General features: G+C 48.2%; 1 protein-coding gene across 1 annotated transcript in view; it reads left to right on the top strand.

Moving 5' to 3' along the window:
* The window catches only part of LOC122945234 (cytochrome P450 2K1-like), a 57,066-nt gene that overhangs the window by 20,193 nt on the left and 17,446 nt on the right, over positions 1 to 19,427 (top strand). The window lies entirely within an intron of this gene.

Genomic DNA, 19,427 nt, shown 5'->3' with positions numbered 1-19,427 from the left:
CCTCCTCTTCCTCCTGTGCCACATCCTCTTCCATCATCGCCAGCAGGGTTTAGTAATGTCGCAAGTGGGATAGTAATGCTGAGAACGGCGTTATTGGCATTGGCCATGTTGGTGGAGTACTCGAAACCTGGTGACCCAGGTGGTGGTGTTGCTGGCAGATCCTCTGTTTGAGGGGTGGCAGGTGGCACTGTCACTCCAGAGGTGGATGAAGATTCCGAGGCTGCAGCAGAAGAGGAAGCAGGAGGAGCCAGAGACCTTTCTTGGTTTTTGAGGTGTCTACTCCACTGCAGGTCTTGCTTTGCATTTAGATGCCTGGTCATGCAGATTGTGCTCAGGTTGAGAACATTTATGCCTCGCTTTAGGCTCTGATTGCACAGCGTGCAAACCACTCGTGTCTTGTCGTCAGCACATTGTCTGAAGAACTGCCACGCCAGGGAACTCCTTGGAGCTGGCTTTGGTGTGCTCGGTCCCTTGCTGCGGTGGTGTTACAACCAGACAGCTGAGAAGCTCTGACAGAGGCCTTTCAGAACCTCCTCCTTGAATTTCTGTGTTGTGGTATTCAGCTCCTCCTCTCGTCAGCCTCTCTCAGCTGTCATGTCTTAATTGCTTCCCTTTAAATGCCTCCCCAGAATGCTTTTCTGGGCGGCTTATATTACTTCCTGGAGTGTGTGTGCACGCTGATCTGTCCTCCTGTTTGCTTCAAAGCTAAGTGTACTTTTATATGTTAATATCTGTTTGCTGGATCCCAGATGACCCTGACTCCCTCCGTGTCTTGTGTAGGGAGCCGGTGGTCGTGTCCCCTCACTATAGTAGGGTGCTCAGGGCTTTATAGTCAAGGTTCGTGGATATGCAAGCCTCCACCATTAGGATCTTTGCATAGGCTGAGCAGCCAGGGAAAGTGCCAGGTCTTCTGCAGGGGTCTCCCTTGGTTCCTTAGTTTTTGGATCCAGCGAGTCGTTTATACATGTTGCTTTGCCTTGTTACCTGTACACATTCCGTGACATTATAAGCCGCCAAAACCGTCTTAAGCATGGATCCGGTTTCACTTTTGGCTGAACGCTTCCAGGGTCTTTCATTGGAGGTAGCTGACCTCCGTAAGACTTTGTCTCAGCTTCAAGTGACCGGTTCAGCTTGCGTTCATGGAGCTTGTTCTGAGCCTAAGATCTCGCTCCCGGATACGTTCTCCGGGGGTAGTGAGAATTTTGTGCGTTTTAGAGAGGCTTGCAAACTCCATTTTCGCCTTCATCCCCATTCTTCTGGTGATGAGGAACGAAGGGTGGGGATCATTATATCGCTGCTCAGGGGTAACGCTCAGTCCTGGGCCTTTTCGCTGCCGGAGGGGGCACGGCCCCTCCGTTCAGTGGATGAATTCTTTTTAGCCCTGGGTCAGATATATGATGATCCGGATCGTATTGCTCTGGCGGAGTCTAGACTACGTCTCCTATGCCAGGGTAAACAATCCGCAGAAATATACTGCTCAGAATTTCGGAGTTGGGCAGCTGATACTGGTTGGAATGATGCTGCACTCCGAAGTCAATTTTGCCATGGTCTTTCAGAGGGATTGAAAGATGCATTTGCCTTTCATGAAAGGCCTATTTCTTTGGACTCTGCTATGTCTCAGGCCGTTCGTATTGACAGGCGTCTTAGAGAGAGAGGAGAGATCTCTCTTTCCTGTCATACTCGGTCCCAGGACTGTGCAGCAGTCCCATTCTCTGCGCAGGGGTCTCAGTCGCTGTCAGCCCCTTCTGAGCAGGAGCCCATGCAGCTGGGGTTGATTGCTTCTGACAATAGAAGATTCAGCCCGCATGAGAGGGTTTGTTTTTGTTGTGGAGGTATTAATCATTTGGCAAATATTTGTCCCTCTAGGAGATTCAGGCAGTTCTCTGGGTATAATAAAGAAACAAAGAGGAAAAAATCTTTGAAAAATGTTCCGTCTGTTACTATTGGCAGGATTGAGGCGGAAATTGAAGATTTTCCGTTTGCTTGTAGTTCCCGTTTTGTCCTGCCGGCTAGGGTGGCGCTAGAGAGCAAGAAAATTTTTTGTGAGATTTTTGTGGATAGTGGAGCAGCGGTCAATCTCATTGATAATCACTTTGCGATAACTCATGGTTTCCAGGTGTGCGCTTTGAGAAAGGATATTCCTGTGTTTTCTATCGATTCCGCTCCACTTTCTCAGAAGTCATTAAAGGGCATAGTTCACAATATCCGTTTAATTGTGAGTGATGCTCATGTTGAGGATGTGTCATGTTTCGTCCTTAGCGGTTTGCCGACTCCTCTAGTGTTGGGGCTTCCCTGGCTCACTAAACATAACCCCACCATTGATTGGCAAGCAAGGCAAATAAATGGTTGGAGTGACTTTTGCAGAGAGAATTGCCTCACGACATCTGTTTCTGAGGTTGCTACTAAGACTGTACCATCTTTTCTCTCTGAATTTTCGGATGTCTTCTCTGAGAGTGGAGTTCAGGATTTGCCCCCGCACAGGGAGTACGATTGCCCTATTAATCTCATCCCAGACGCCAAGCTGCCTAAATCTCGTTTATACAATCTTTCCCAACCTGAGAGGATCGCTATGCGTACTTATATCTCTGAGAGTCTGAGAAAGGGACACATACGACCCTCAAAGTCACCTGTTGCCGCTGGTTTTTTCTTTGTTAAGAAAAAAGATGGTTCTTTAAGACCTTGTCTGGATTTCAGGGAGCTGAACAATATCACAATTCGTGACCCTTATCCGCTTCCTCTGATCCCGGACCTGTTTAACCAGGTTGTTGGGGCTAAAGTCTTTTCCAAATTAGATTTAAGAGGGGCATACAACCTGGTCAGGGTCAGAGAAGGGGACGAATGGAAGACGGCCTTCAATACCCCTGAGGGCCATTTTGAGAATTTGGTTATGCCTTTTGGTTTGATGAATGCCCCAGCCGTTTTTCAGCATTTCGTGAACAGCATTTTTTATCATTTGATGGGAAAATTTGTATTGGTGTATTTGGATGACATTTTGATTTTTTCTCCCGATTTCAAAACTCATAAGGAACATTTACGTCAGGTCTTGCTCATCCTGCGGGAGAATAAATTATATGCGAAACTGGAAAAATGTGTGTTTGCGGTTCCAGAAATTCAATTTCTGGGGTTTCTTCTCTCCTTTCTTGTTTTCGCATGGACCCCGAGAAGGTCCGCGCTGTGCTTGAGTGGGAGCTTCCTGAGAATCAAAAGGCGCTGATGCGTTTTTTGGGCTTTGCCAATTATTACAGGAAGTTCATTTTGAATTATTCTTCTATTGTTAAACCACTCACTGATATGACCAGAAAGGGGGTAGATTTTTCTTCTTGGTCAGTAGAGGCGCGTAAGGCCTTTTCTGATATCAAGGAGAGTTTTGCTTCCGCTCCCATCTTGGTGCAACCTGATATTTCGTTACCCTTCATAGTTGAGGTTGATGCTTCTGAGGTGGGTGTGGGGGTGGTCTTGTCTCAGGGTTCCTCTCCTGCCAATTGGCGACCGTGTGCCTTTTTCTCAAGAAAACTCTCCTCCGCGGAGAGAAATTACGATGTGGGAGATAGGGAATTGTTGGCCATCAAGTTGGCTTTTGAGGAATGGCGCCATTGGCTAGAGGGAGCCAGACACCCTATTACCGTATTTACTGACCATAAAAATCTGGCCTACTTGGAGTCAGCCAAGCGTCTGAACCCGAGACAGGCCAGATGGTCGTTGTTCTTTTCTAGGTTTAATTTTGTTGTCACGTTCCGCCCTGGAGTTAAGAATGTGAAGGCAGATGCCCTGTCACGTTGTTTTCCGGGAGGCGGGAATTTTGAAGACCCGGGTCCCATTTTGGCTGAAGGTGTGGTGGTCTCTGCTCTTTTTCCTGAATTGGAGGCAGAGGTGCAGGCAGCCCAGTCAGAGGCTCCTGATCTTTGTCCTCCTGGGAGGTTGTTTGTGCCTCTCGCTTTAAGACACAAGATTTTTAAAGAACACCACGATACGGTCCTTGCTGGGCACCCGGGGGTAAGAGCCACACTGGATCTCATCGCTCGGAGATTCTGGTGGCCTGCGCTTCGTAAGTCGGTTGAGGGTTTTGTGGCAGCCTGCGAGACTTGCGCTCGTGCCAAGGTCCCTCATTCACGGCCATCAGGTCCTCTCCTTCCCTTACCCATTCCTTCCCGTCCTTGGACACATCTGTCCATGGACTTTATCACGGACCTGCCTCGTTCCTCGGGGAAGACTGTGATTCTGGTGGTGGTGGACCGTTTTAGCAAAATGGTGCATTTCATCCCTTTTCCTGGTTTGCCCAATGCTAAGACGCTGGCGCAGGCATTTGTTGATCACATTGTCAAGTTGCACGGTATTCCTTCAGACATAGTCTCTGATAGGGGCACGCAGTTTGTTTCCAGATTCTGGAAGGCTTTCTGTTCTCGCTTGGGGGTTCGGTTGTCATTATCTTCTGCTTTCCACCCGCAGTCGAATGGCCAGACAGAGCGCGTCAATCAGAATCTGGAGACATATCTGCGTTGTTTTGTGGCGGAGAATCAAGAGGATTGGTGTTCTTTTTTGTCCCTTGCTGAGTTTGCTTTAAATAACCGTCGTCAGGAGTCCTCTGATAAGTCACCATTTTTTGGTGCATATGGGTTTCATCCACAGTTTGGGACTTTCTCGGGAGAGGGGTCTTCTGGTTTACCTGATGAGGACAGATTCTCCTCGTCTTTGTCATCTATTTGGCAAAAGATTCAAGATAATCTAAAGAGCATGAGTGAGAGATATAAGCGTGTGGCTGATAAGAGACGTGTGCTTGGTCCGGACCTGAATGTTGGTGATCTGGTGTGGTTGTCTACCAAGAATATCAAATTGAAGGTTCCCTCCTGGAAGTTGGGTCCTAGGTTTATTGGGCCTTACAAAATCCTGTCTGTCATCAATCCTGTTGCATACCGTCTTGATCTTCCTCAGACTTGGAAGATCCATAATGTTTTTCATAAGTCCTTATTGAAACCTTATGTTCAACCCATTGTACCCTCGCCTTTGCCTCCTCCTCCGATTATGGTTGATGGGAATCTTGAATTTCAGGTCTCTAGGATTGTGGATTCTCGTCTTGTCCGCGGTTCTCTTCAGTACCTTGTTCAGTGGGAGAGGTATGGTCCTGAGTAGAGTTGAGCGAACACCTGGATGTTCGGGTTCGAGAAGTTCGGCCGAACATCCCGGAAATGTTCGGGTTCGGGATCCGAACCCGATCCGAACTTCGTCCCGAACCCGAACCCCATTGAAGTCAATGGGGACCCGAACTTTTCGGCACTAAAACGGCTGTAAAACAGCCCAGGAAAGGGCTAGAGGGCTGCAAAAGGCAGCAACATGTAGGTAAATCCCCTGCAAACAAATGTGGATAGGGAAATTAATTAAAATAAAAATTAAATAAATAAAAATTAACCAAAATCAATTGGAGAGAGGTTCCATAGCAGAGAATCTGGCTTCCCGTCACCCACCACTGGAACAGTCCATTCTCAGATATTTAGGCCCCGGCACCCAGGCAGAGGAGAGAGGACCCGTAACAGACAATCTGGCTTCATGTCAGCAGAGAATCAGTCTTCATGTCATAGCAGAGAATCAGGCTTCACGTCACCCACCACTGTAAGAGTCCATTTTCATAAATTTAGGCCCAGCACCCAGGCAGAGGAGAGAGGTCCCGTAACAGAGGATCTGGCTTCATGTCAGCAGAGAATCAGTCTGCATGTCATAGCAGAGAATCAGGCTTCACGTCAGCCACCACTGCAACAGTCCATTGTCATAAATTTAGGCCCAGCACCCAGGCAGAGGAGAGAGGTCCCGTAACAGAGGATCTGGCTTCATGTCAGCAGAGAATCAGTCTGCATGTCATAGCAGAGAATGAGGCTTCACGTCAGCCACCACTGCAACAGTCCATTGTCATAAATTTAGGCCCAGCACCCAGGCAGAGGAGAGAGGTCCCGTAACAGACAATCTGGCTTCATGTCAGCAGAGAATCAGTCTGCATGTCATAGCAGAGAATCAGGCTTCACGTCAGCCACCACTGCAACAGTCCATTGTCATAAATTTAGGCCCAGCACCCAGGCAGAGGAGAGAGGTCCCGTAACAGAGGATCTGGCTTCATGTCAGCAGAGAATCAGTCTGCATGTCATAGCAGAGAATCAGGCTTCACGTCAGCCACCACTGCAACAGTCCATTGTCATAAATTTAGGCCCAGCACCCAGGCAGAGGAGAGAGGTCCCGTAACAGACAATCTGGCTTCATGTCAGCAGAGAATCAGTCTGCATGTCATAGCAGAGAATCAGGCTTCACGTCAGCCACCACTGCAACAGTCCATTGTCATAAATTTAGGCCCAGCACCCAGGCAGAGGAGAGAGGTCCCGTAACAGACAATCTGGCTTCATGTCAGCAGAGAATCAGTCTGCATGTCATAGCAGAGAATGAGGCTTCACGTCACCCACCACTGCAACAGTCCATTGGCATATATTTAGGCCTAGCACACAGGCAGAGCAGAGAGGTCCCGTAACAGACAATCTGGCTTCATGACAGCAGAGAATCAGTCTGCATGTCATAGCAGAGAATGAGGCTTCACGTCACCCACCACTGCAACAGTCCATTGGCATATATTTAGGCCTAGCACACAGGCAGAGCAGAGAGGTCCCGTAACAGACGATCTGGCTTCATGTCAGCAGAGAATCAGTCTGCATGTCATAGCAGAGAATGAGGCTTCACGTCAGCCACCACTGCAACAGTCCATTGGCATATATTTAGGCCTAGCACACAGGCAGAGGAGAGAGGTCCCGTAACAGACAATCTGGCTTCATGTCAGCAGAGAATCAGTCTGCATGTCATAGCAGAGAATGAGGCTTCACGTCACCCACCACTGCAACAGTCCATTGGCATATATTTAGGCCTAGCACACAGGCAGAGCAGAGAGGTCCCGTAACAGACAATCTGGCTTCATGACAGCAGAGAATCAGTCTGCATGTCATAGCAGAGAATGAGGCTTCACGTCACCCACCACTGCAACAGTCCATTGGCATATATTTAGGCCTAGCACACAGGCAGAGCAGAGAGGTCCCGTAACAGACAATCTGGCTTCATGTCAGCAGAGAATCAGTCTGCATGTCATAGCAGAGAATGAGGCTTCACGTCACCCACCACTGCAACAGTCCATTGGCATATATTTAGGCCTAGCACACAGGCAGAGCAGAGAGGTCCCGTAACAGACGATCTGGCTTCATGTCAGCAGAGAATCAGTCTGCATGTCATAGCAGAGAATGAGGCTTCACGTCACCCACCACTGCAACAGTCCATTGGCATATATTTAGGCCTAGCACACAGGCAGAGCAGAGAGGTCCCGTAACAGACAATCTGGCTTCATGACAGCAGAGAATCAGTCTGCATGTCATAGCAGAGAATGAGGCTTCACGTCACCCACCACTGCAACAGTCCATTGGCATATATTTAGGCCTAGCACACAGGCAGAGCAGAGAGGTCCCGTAACAGACAATCTGGCTTCATGTCAGCAGAGAATCAGTCTGCATGTCATAGCAGAGAATGAGGCTTCACGTCACCCACCACTGCAACAGTCCATTGGCATATATTTAGGCCTAGCACACAGGCAGAGCAGAGAGGTCCCGTAACAGACGATCTGGCTTCATGTCAGCAGAGAATCAGTCTGCATGTCATAGCAGAGAATGAGGCTTCACGTCACCCACCACTGCAACAGTCCATTGGCATATATTTAGGCCTAGCACACAGGCAGAGCAGAGAGGTCCCGTAACAGACGATCTGGCTTCATGTCAGCAGAGAATCAGTCTGCATGTCATAGCAGAGAATGAGGCTTCACGTCAGCCACCACTGCAACAGTCCATTGGCATATATTTAGGCCTAGCACACAGGCAGAGGAGAGAGGTCCCGTAACAGACAATCTGGCTTCATGTCAGCAGAGAATCAGTCTGCATGTCATAGCAGAGAATGAGGCTTCACGTCACCCACCACTGCAACAGTCCATTGGCATATATTTAGGCCTAGCACACAGGCAGAGCAGAGAGGTCCCGTAACAGACAATCTGGCTTCATGACAGCAGAGAATCAGTCTGCATGTCATAGCAGAGAATGAGGCTTCACGTCACCCACCACTGCAACAGTCCATTGGCATATATTTAGGCCTAGCACACAGGCAGAGCAGAGAGGTCCCGTAACAGACAATCTGGCTTCATGTCAGCAGAGAATCAGTCTGCATGTCATAGCAGAGAATGAGGCTTCACGTCACCCACCACTGCAACAGTCCATTGGCATATATTTAGGCCTAGCACACAGGCAGAGCAGAGAGGTCCCGTAACAGACGATCTGGCTTCATGTCAGCAGAGAATCAGTCTGCATGTCATAGCAGAGAATGAGGCTTCACGTCACCCACCACTGCAACAGTCCATTGGCATATATTTAGGCCTAGCACACAGGCAGAGCAGAGAGGTCCCGTAACAGACAATCTGGCTTCATGACAGCAGAGAATCAGTCTGCATGTCATAGCAGAGAATGAGGCTTCACGTCACCCACCACTGCAACAGTCCATTGGCATATATTTAGGCCTAGCACACAGGCAGAGCAGAGAGGTCCCGTAACAGACAATCTGGCTTCATGTCAGCAGAGAATTAGTCTGCATGTCATAGCAGAGAATGAGGCTTCACGTCACCCACCACTGCAACAGTCCATTGGCATATATTTAGGCCTAGCACACAGGCAGAGCAGAGAGGTCCCGTAACAGACGATCTGGCTTCATGTCAGCAGAGAATCAGTCTGCATGTCATAGCAGAGAATGAGGCTTCACGTCAGCCACCACTGCAACAGTCCATTGGCATATATTTAGGCCTAGCACACAGGCAGAGCAGAGAGGTCCCGTAACAGACGATCTGGCTTCATGTCAGCAGAGAATCAGTCTGCATGTCATAGCAGAGAATGAGGCTTCACGTCACCCACCACTGCAACAGTCCATTGGCATATATTTAGGCTTAGCACACAGGCAGAGCAGAGAGGTCCCGTAACAGACAATCTGGCTTCATGTCAGCAGAGAATCAGTCTGCATGTCATAGCAGAGAATCAGGCTTCACGTCAGCCACCACTGCAACAGTCCATTGTCATAAATTTAGGCCCAGCACCCAGGCAGAGGAGAGAGGTCCCGTAACAGACAATCTGGCTTCATGTCAGCAGAGAATTAGTCTGCATGTCATAGCAGAGAATCAGGCTTCATGTCAGCCACCACTGCAACAGTCCATTGGCATATATTTAGGCCTAGCACACAGGCAGAGGAGAGGTTCATTCAACTTTGGGTAGCCTCGCAATATAATGGTAAAATGAAAATAAAAATAGGATTGAATGAGGAAGTGCCCTGGAGTCCAATAATATATGGTTATGGGGAGGTAGTTAATGTCTAATCTGGACAAGGGACGGACAGGTCCTGTGGGATCCATGCCTGGTTCATTTTTATGAACGTCAGCTTGTCCACATTGGCTGTAGACAGGCGGCTGCGTTTGTCTGTAATGACGCCCCCTGCCGTGCTGAATACACGTTCAGACAAAACGCTGGCTGCCGGGCAGGCCAGCACCTCCAAGGCATAAAAGGCTAGCTCTGGCCACGTGGACAATTTAGAGACCCAGAAGTTGAATGGGGCCGAACCATCAGTCAGTACGTGGAGGGGTGTGCACACGTACTGTTCCACCATGTTAGTGAAATGTTGCCTCCTGCTAACACGTTGCGTATCAGGTGGTGGTGCAGTTAGCTGTGGCGTGTTGACAAAAGTTTTCCACATCTCTGCCATGCTAACCCTGCCCTCAGAGGAGCTGGCCGTGACACAGCTGCCTTGGCGACCTCTTGCTCCTCCTCTGCCTTGGCCTTGGGCTTCCACTTGTTCCCCTGTGACATTTGGGAATGCTCTCAGTAGCGCGTCTACCAACGTGCGCTTGTACTCGCGCATCTTCCTATCACGCTCCAGTGCAGGAAGTAAGGTGGGCACATTGTCTTTGTAGCGTGGATCCAGCAGGGTGGCAACCCAGTAGTCCGCACAGGTTAAAATGTGGGCAACTCTGCTGTCGTTGCGCAGGCACTGCAGCATGTAGTCGCTCATGTGTGCCAGGCTGCCCAGGGGTAAGGACAAGCTGTCCTCTGTGGGAGGCGTATCGTCATCGTCCTGCCTTTCCCCCCAGCCACGCACCAGTGATGGACCCGAGCTGCGTTGGGTGCCACCCCGCTGTGACCATGCTTCATCCTCATCCTCCTCCACCTCCTCCTCATCCTCGTCCTCCTCGTCCTCCAGTAGTGGGCCCTGGCTGGCCACATTTGTACCTGGCCTCTGCTGTTGCCAAAAACCTCCCTCTGAGTCACTTCGAAGAGACTGGCCTGAAAGTGCTAGAAATGACCCCTCTTCCTCCTCCTCCTCCTCCTCCTGGGCCACCTCCTCTTCCATCATCGCCCTAAGTGTTTTCTCAAGGAGACATAGAAGTGGTATTATAACGCTGATAACGGTGTCATCGCCACTGGCCATGTTGGTGGAGTACTCGAAACAGCGCAACAGGGCACACAGGTCTCGCATGGAGGCCCAGTCATTGGTGGTGAAGTGGTGCTGTTCTGTAGTGCGACTGACCCGTGCGTGCTGCAGCTGAAACTCCACTATGGCCTGCTGCTGCTCGCACAGTCTGTCCAGCATGTGCAAGGTGGAGTTCCACCTGGTGGGCACGTCGCATATGAGGCGGTGAGCGGGAAGGCCGAAGTTACGCTGTAGCGCAGACAGGCGAGCAGCAGCAGGATGTGAACGCCGGAAGCGCGAACAGACGGCCCGCACTTTATGCAGCAGCTCTGACATGTCGGGGTAGTTGTGAATGAACTTCTGCACCACCAAATTCAGCACATGCGCCAAGCAAGGGATGTGCGTCAAATTGGCTAGTCCCAGAGCTGCAACGAGATTTCGCCCATTATCACACACCACCAGGCCGGGCTTGAGGCTCACCGGCAGCAACCACTCGTCGGTCTGTTGTTCAATACCCCGCCACAACTCCTGTGCGGTGTGGGGCCTGTCCCCCAAACATATGAGTTTCAGAATGGCCTGCTGACGTTTACCCCGGGCTGTGCTGAAGTTGGTGGTGAAGGTGTGTGGCTGACTGGATGAGCAGGTGGAAGAAGAGGAGGAGGAAGCCGAGAAGGAGGAGGTGGCAACAGGAGGCAAAGAATGTTGCCCTGCGATCCTTGGCGGCGGAAGGACGTGCGCCAAACAGCTCTCCGCCTGGGGCCCAGCTGCCACTACATTTACCCAGTGTGCAGTTAGGGAGATATAGCGTCCCTGGCCGTGCTTACTGGTCCACGTATCTGTGGTTAGGTGGACCTTGCTACAGATGGCGTTGCGCAGTGCACACTTGATTTTATGGGATACTTGGTTGTGCAGGGAAGGCACGGCTCTCTTGGAGAAGTAGTGCCGGCTGGGAACAACATACTGTGGGACAGCAAGCGACATGAGCTGTTTGAAGCTGTCTGTGTCCACCAGCCTAAATGACAGCATTTCATAGGCCAGTAGTTTAGAAATGCTGGCATTCAGGGCCAGGGATCGAGGGTGGCTAGGTGGGAATTTACGCTTTCTATCAAATGTTTGTGAGATGGAGAGCTGAACGCTGGCGTGTGACATGGTTGAGACGCTTGGTGACGGAGGTGGTGGTGGTGGTGTTGGTGGTACATCCCCTGTTTGCTGGGCGGCAGGTGCCAACGTTCCTCCAGAGGCGGAGGAAGAGGCCGAGGCGGCAGCAGCAGAATAGGCCGAGGCGGCAGCAGCAGAAGAGGTAGCAGGGGGAGCCTGAGTGACTTCCTTGGTTTTAAGGTGTTTACTCCACTGCAGTTCATGCTTTGCATGCAGGTGCCTGGTCATGCAGGTTGTGCTCAGGTTCAGAACGTTAATGCCTCGCTTCAGGCTCTGATGGCACAGCGTGCAAACCACTCGGGTCTTGTCGTCAGCACATTGTTTGAAGAAGTGCCATGCCAGGGAACTCCTTGAAGCTGCCTTTGGGGTGCTCGGTCCCAGATGGCGGCGGTCAGTAGCAGGCGGAGTCTCTTGGCGGCGGGTGTTCTGCTTTTGCCCACTGCTCCCTCTTTTGCTACGCTGTTGGCTCGGTCTCACCACTGCCTCTTCCTCCGAACTGTGAAAGTCAGTGGCACGACCTTCATTCCATGTGGGGTCTAGGACCTCATCGTCCCCTGCATCGTCTTCCACCCAGTCTTGATCCCTGACCTCCTGTTCAGTCTGCACACTGCAGAAAGACGCAGCAGTTGGCACCTGTGTTTCGTCATCATCAGAGACATGCTGAGGTGGTATTCCCATGTCCTCATCATCAGGAAACATAAGTGGTTGTGCGTCAGTGCATTCTATGTCTTTCACCGCTGGGGAAGGGCTAGGTGGATGCCCTTGGGAAACCCTGCCAGCGGAGTCTTCAAACAGCATAAGAGACTGCTGCATAACTTGAGGCTGAGACAGTTTCCCTGGTATGCATGGGGGTGATGTGACAGACTGATGGGGTTGGTTTTCAGGCGCCATCTGTGCGCTTTCTGCAGAAGACTGGGTGGGAGATAATGTGAACGTGCTGGATCCACTGTCGGCCACCCAATTGACTAATGCCTGTACCTGCTCAGGCCTTACCATCCTTAGAACGGCATTGGGCCCCACCATATATCGCTGTAAATTCTGGCGGCTACTGGGACCTGAGGTAGTTGGTACACTAGGACGTGTGGATGTGGCAGAACGGCCACGTCCTCTCCCAGCACCAGAGGGTCCACTAACACCACCACGACCATGACCACGTCCGCGTCCCTTACTAGATGTTTTTCTCATTGTTATGGTTCACCACAACAACAAATATATTATTTGGCCCAATGTATTGTATTCAAATTCAGCGGGATATAAATTTGAGGCCTAGTATTTAGGCGCTGGGTGACCGGTATGGATTTAATGACAGAATTAGACTTGGAAATGCACAGAAGCGTGTGTGTGTGAAGTTATTCTGAATGACCCAATGTGCACCTTGAATATTATATACCCTTTTAGGGATAGATTTCAAATAGCTCTGATATAGCAGAAACCACTAAATTATGAAATTGTTAAATTGGGAATTGTATTTAAACCCAGAACAAAAAATGTGCTTTGACGGACACTAAATAACTTTCCCAGCCACAACAGGACAGCGTTAACGAGAGATTTAGCAGGATATAAATTTGAGGCCTAGTATTTAGGCGCTGGGTGACAGGTATGGGTTTAGTGACAGAATTAGACTTAGAAATACACAGTAGCGGGTGTGTGTGAAGTTATTCTGAATGACCCAATGTGCACCTTGAATATTATATACCCTTTTAGGGATAGATTTCAAATAGCTCTGATATAGCAGAAACCACTAAATTATGAAATTGCTAAATTGGGAATTGTATTTCAACCCAGAACAAAAAATGTGCTTTGACGGACACTAAATAACTTTCCCAGCCACAACAGGACAGCGTTAACGAGAGATTTAGCAGGATATAAATTTGAGGCCTAGTATTTAGGCGCTGGGTGACAGGTATGGGTTTAGTGACAGAATTAGACTTGGAAATACACAGTAGCGGGTGTGTGTGAAGTTATTCTGAATGACCCAATGTGCACCTTGAATATTATATACCCTTTTAGGGATAGATTTCAAATAGCTCTGATATAGCAGAAACCACTAAATTATGAAATTGCTAAATTGGGAATTGTATTTCAACCCAGAACAAAAAATGTGCTTTGACGGACACTAAATAACTTTCCCAGCCACAACAGGACAGCGTTAACGAGAGATTTAGCAGGATATAAATTTGAGGCCTAGTATTTAGGCGCTGGGTGACAGGTATGGGTTTAGTGACAGAATTAGACTTAGAAATACACAGTAGCGGGTGTGTGTGAAGTTATTCTGAATGACCCAATGTGCACCTTGAATATTATATACCCTTTTAGGGATAGATTTCAAATAGCTCTGATATAGCAGAAACCACTAAATTATGAAATTGCTAAATTGGGAATTGTATTTCAACCCAGAACAAAAAATGTGCTTTGACGGACACTAAATAACTTTCCCAGCCACAACAGGACAGCGGTAACGAGAGATTTAGCAGGATATAAATTTGAGGCCTAGTATTTAGGCGCTGGGTGACAGGTATGGGTTTAGTGACAGAATTAGACTTGGAAATACACAGTAGCGGGTGTGTGTGAAGTTATTCTGAATGACCCAATGTGCACCTTGAATATTATATACCCTTTTAGGGATAGATTTCAAATAGCTCTGATATAGCAGGAACCACTAAATTATGAAATTGCTAAATTGGGAATTGTATTTCAACCCAGAACAAAAAATGTGCTTTGACGGACACTAAATAACTTTCCCAGCCACAACAGGACAGCGGTAACGAGAGATTTAGCAGGATATAAATTTGAGGCCTAGTATTTAGGCGCTGGGTGACAGGTATGGGTTTAGTGACAGAATTAGACTTGGAAATACACAGTAGCGGGTGTGTGTGAAGTTATTCTGAATGACCCAATGTGCACCTTGAATATTATATACCCTTTTAGGGATAGATTTCAAATAGCTCTGATATAGCAGGAACCACTAAATTATGAAATTGCTAAATTGGGAATTGTACTTCAACCCAGAACAAAAAATGTGCTTTGACGGACACTAAATAACTTTCCCAGCCACAACAGGACAGCGGTAACGAGAGATTTAGCGGGATATAAATTTGAGGCCTAGTATTTAGGCGCTGGGTGACCGGTATGGATTTAGTGACAGAATTAGACTGGGATATGGCCAAAAAATAACCACACTATTGCTGGTTAAATGCACTTGGTGACGGGCGCAGCTTGCCCCTGATTTAGTATATGGCCAAAAAATGAACAGACTATTGCTGGTTAAATGCACTTGGTGTCACAGCTTGACCCACCACACTACTGAGGGTTAAATGCACTTGGTGACGGGCGCAGCTTGCCCCTGATGTAGTATATGGCCAAAAAATGAACAGACTATTGCTGGTTAAATGCACTTGGTGTGACAGCTTCACCCTGATGTAGGCTTTAGCCAAAAAACAACCACACCATTGAGGGTTAAATGCACTTGGTGACAGGCGCAGCTTGCCCCTGATTTAGTATATGGCCAAAAAAATGAACAGACTATTGCTGGTTAAATGCACTTGGTGTGACAGCTTCACCCTGATGTAGGCTTTAGCCAAAAAACAACCACACCATTGAGGGTTAAATGCACTTGGTCGCAGCTTGGATGCACTTGGTCGCAGCACCGCACAAGACACAAAATGGCCGCCGATCACCCCAGAAAAAAGTGACTGACAAACGGTCTGGGCAGCCTAAAAACAGTGAGTGAGCATTTGAATTTCAGCAGCTCAATGATGCACAGCTGCAGATCGATCGATTAATCAAGTGAAGTCCTTTGGAGGAGTTAATCTGCCTAATCTCGCCCTACTGTCGCATCCGCAACCTCTCCCTACGCTAATCAGAGCAGAGTGACGGGCGGCGCTATGTGACTCCAGCTTAAATAGAGGCTGGGTCACATGGTGCTCTGGCCAATCACAGCCATGCCAATAGTAGGCATGGCTGTGACGGCCTCTTGGGGCAAGTAGTATGACGCTTGTTGATTGGCTGCTTTGCAGCCTTTCAAAAAGCGCCAAGAAAGCGTCACAAAAGCGCCAAGAAAGCGACGAACACCGAACCCAAACCCGGACTTTTACGAAAATGTCCGGGTTCAGGTCCGTGTCACGGACACCCCAAAATTCGGTACGAACCCGAACTATACAGTTCGAGTTCGCTCATCCCTAGTCCTGAGGAGAGGATGTGGGTCCCAGTGACGGACATTAAGGCCTCTCGTCTCATCAGGGCTTTTCATAGGTCCCATCCTGAGAAGGTGGGTTCTGAGTGTCCGGAGTCCACTCGTAGAGGGAGGGGTACTGTCACAACCAGACAGCTGAGAAGCTCTGACAGAGGCCTTTCAGAACCTCCTCCTTGAATTTCTGTGTTGTGGTATTCAGCTCCTCCTCTCGTCAGCCTCTCTCAGCTGTCATGTCTTAATTGCTTCCCTTTAAATGCCTCCCCAGAATGCTTTTCTGGGCGGCTTATATTACTTCCTGGAGTGTGTGTGCACGCTGATCTGTCCTCCTGTTTGCTTCAAAGCTAAGTGTACTTTTATATGTTAATATCTGTTTGCTGGATCCCAGATGACCCTGACTCCCTCCGTGTCTTGTGTAGGGAGCCGGTGGTCGTGTCCCCTCACTATAGTAGGGTGCTCAGGGCTTTATAGTCAAGGTTCGTGGATATGCAAACCTCCACCATTAGGATCTTTGCATAGGCTGAGCAGCCAGGGAAAGTGCCAGGTCTTCTGCAGGGGTCTCCCTTGGTTCCTTAGTTTTTGGATCCAGCGAGTCGTTTATACATGTTGCTTTGCCTTGTTACCTGTACACATTCCGTGACAGGTGGGCAGTAGCAGGCGTACTGTCTAGGGGATGGCCGCTCCGCTTTTGCACCCTGCTCCCTCTTCTGCTGTGCTGGTGGCTCTGTGTGACCACCGCCTCTTCCTCCGAACTGCATAGGTCACTCGCATGACCTTGATTCCATGTGGGGTCGAGGACCTCATCGTCCTCCACATCATCTTCCACCCAGTCTTCACCCTTGCCCTCCTTGTCGGTCTGCACACTTTCGAAAGCCCCAGCAGTTGGCACCTGTGTTTCGTCATCATCCGAGACGTGCTGCGATGGTCCTCCCATGTACTCATCTTGAAAGATAAGTGGTTGGGCATCGGTGCACTCAATCTCTTCCACTTCTGGGGCAGGGTTAGGTGGATGTCCCTGGGAAATCCTGCTAGCAGAGTCATCAAAAAGCAGAAGAGACTGCTGCATGACTTGGGGCTCAGACTGCTTGGCTGATTTGCAAGGGGGTGAGGTTAAAGACTGATGGACATCGGCTGCAGATGCCAACTCTGATCTTTCAGCAGGAGACTGGGTGGGAGACAATGTAAAGGAACTGGAGGCACTGTCAGCAACCCAATCTACTATTACCTGTACTTGTTCTGGCCTCACCATTCATAGAGCCGCATTAGGCCCGACCAAATACCGCTGAAGGTTCGGTTGCCTACTCGCACCTGAGGAAGGTGTTTCACTTGTGCGTGTAGCTGGCACAGATCAACCACGTCCTTTATCCTGCAACATCAGCTCCACCAGCAGCACCACGACCTGGGGCCACGTCCCTTATTTGACTCTCTCCTCATATTTCTCATATATCTTGCCCAAAATGGGTGGTTTTTTTAATAGCAGAATAGAACAACAGTATTTAAAGGTTGTATCTCACAATGACAGCTGCAGCAAAGGCTGCAAAATTAAGATTTTTGCCCTAAATACTGTAGTTTTTTTTTTAATAGCAGAATAGAACAAGAGTATCTAATGGGTGTATCTTACAAAGACAGATGCAGCAAAGGATGCAAAATTAAGGTTTTTGCCCTAAATAGGTGTTTATTTTAATAGCAGAATAGAACAACAGTATATAACGCTTGAATTTCACACGTACAGATGCAGACAAGGCCGCAAATTAAGTATTTTGCCCAAAAAGGGTGTTTTTTTTAAATACCAGAATAGCACAGCAGTATCTAAAGTGTGTATCTCACACTGACAGATGCAGACAAGGCCGCAAATTAAGTATTTTCACACATACAGATGCAGCAAGGGCTGTAAAATTTAGTATTTTGCCCAAAAAAGGGTGTTTTTTAAAGCCCAGAAAATTATAGCTATATTTCTAGCTTAAATTGCACACTGACTAATGCGGCAGAGGCCCAAGATTGAAGTATTTCAAGCTTGTTTTTAACAATCACAGATGCAGCAAAGGCTGCAATATTATGTACTTTGCCCAAAATGGGTGTTTTGTTACTAACAGAATATGACAGCAGTATATAATGCTTGAATTTCACACTGACAGATGCAGCAAGGGCTGTAAATATTTTGCCCAAAAAGGGTGTTTTTTTTTAAACCCAGAAAATTATTGCTGTATTTCTAGCTTAAATTGCACACTGAAAAATGCTGCAAAGGCACCAGATGTAGGAAATTGCCAAAAAATTTTGTTTTTTTTTAAAACCCAGATTATTATTGCAGTATTTCAAGCTTGGATTGAATGTCACAAAAGCACATATGCTGTGCAGGTGCACTGAGCTTGCATAAAATGGCCGCCGCCGCCCACCTAACAGACGGATAAAAGTTATTTTTCTGTGTCACTGGGCTCAGGGCAAGGTAAAAAGATTGTGCACTGCACCCACACAACTAAATCTAGGTAGATCGCTGAGTTAACAAGCACTTCTGATTAAAGATTCTTTCCTATTCTCTCCCTCACAGCAGCAGCATCCTATCCCTACACTAGTAACAGCAGAGTGACATGCAGCGCTACGTGACTCCAGCTTATATAAAGGCTGGGTCACATGTTGCACTGGCGAATCACAGCCATGCCATTAGTATGCATGGCTGTGATGGCTTCTAACGGCACAGAGTTAAAAGCTTGTTGATTGGCTGCTCTGCAGCCTTTCAAAAAGCGCCATAAAATAGCCGAACACCGAACCCAAACCTGAACTTTTACTGAAATGTTCGGGTTCGGGTCCGGGGTCCAAAAAATCCTAACGTTCGGTACGAACCCGAACTTTACAGTTCGGGCTCGCTCAACCCTAGAGATCACCCCAAAATGGTACCAGTTAAAATGTCACCTCATCCTTCAAAAAATGGGCCCCCAAATAAGACCATCGGCTGAAAAAAAAATGGCTTTCTGAAAATGGTTACACAAGTTAAAATAGTTTCAAGTTAAAAAAATAGATATGTCAGGTATCGCTAATGACCAGCTCTATAAAAATATCACATGGACTATCCCGTTAGGTGAACAATGTAATAAAAATTTTTACAAAACAGTACCAAAGCAGTCATTTTTAATTTCCTGGTCTCACGAAAAGCACAATATTCAGCAATCAAAATGTCATGAACCCCAAAATGGTCTGTCACATGTGACACAAGTTCACCGCTGCGGCTTGTGATTGACTGCAGTGTCATGTGTCCCTTCATCAACAGATGTTTATATCGGTACAGAAGGGAGCGGAAGTGCGTCGAGGAGGGGGGACCAGGTAAGTATCATTACTAGTGTTGAGCGAAGCAAGCTTTGGATGCTTCAACATCAGAATAATACTGTACGGAGATTCGACTACGTACAGTATTAGAGTGTATGGGCTCCGATGAGCCGAAGTAAGTTATTCGTGAAGTTGAGCGTTCCTTCGTTGAATATCTTTGGTAATTGATTTTTAAAGTGGAAAACCACTTTAAAACCTGAAACCGAACTCGGCGTCGATTCTGAGGTACTAGTCGGAACCGAAGCCGAGTTTGGTTTCA

Source organism: Bufo gargarizans, chromosome 8 (genome assembly GCF_014858855.1).
Source record: "Bufo gargarizans isolate SCDJY-AF-19 chromosome 8, ASM1485885v1, whole genome shotgun sequence".
Classification (NCBI taxonomy): domain Eukaryota; kingdom Metazoa; phylum Chordata; class Amphibia; order Anura; family Bufonidae; genus Bufo; species Bufo gargarizans.
Note: the sequence above shows the minus strand (reverse complement) of the source record. Positions and strands in the feature narration are given on the sequence as shown.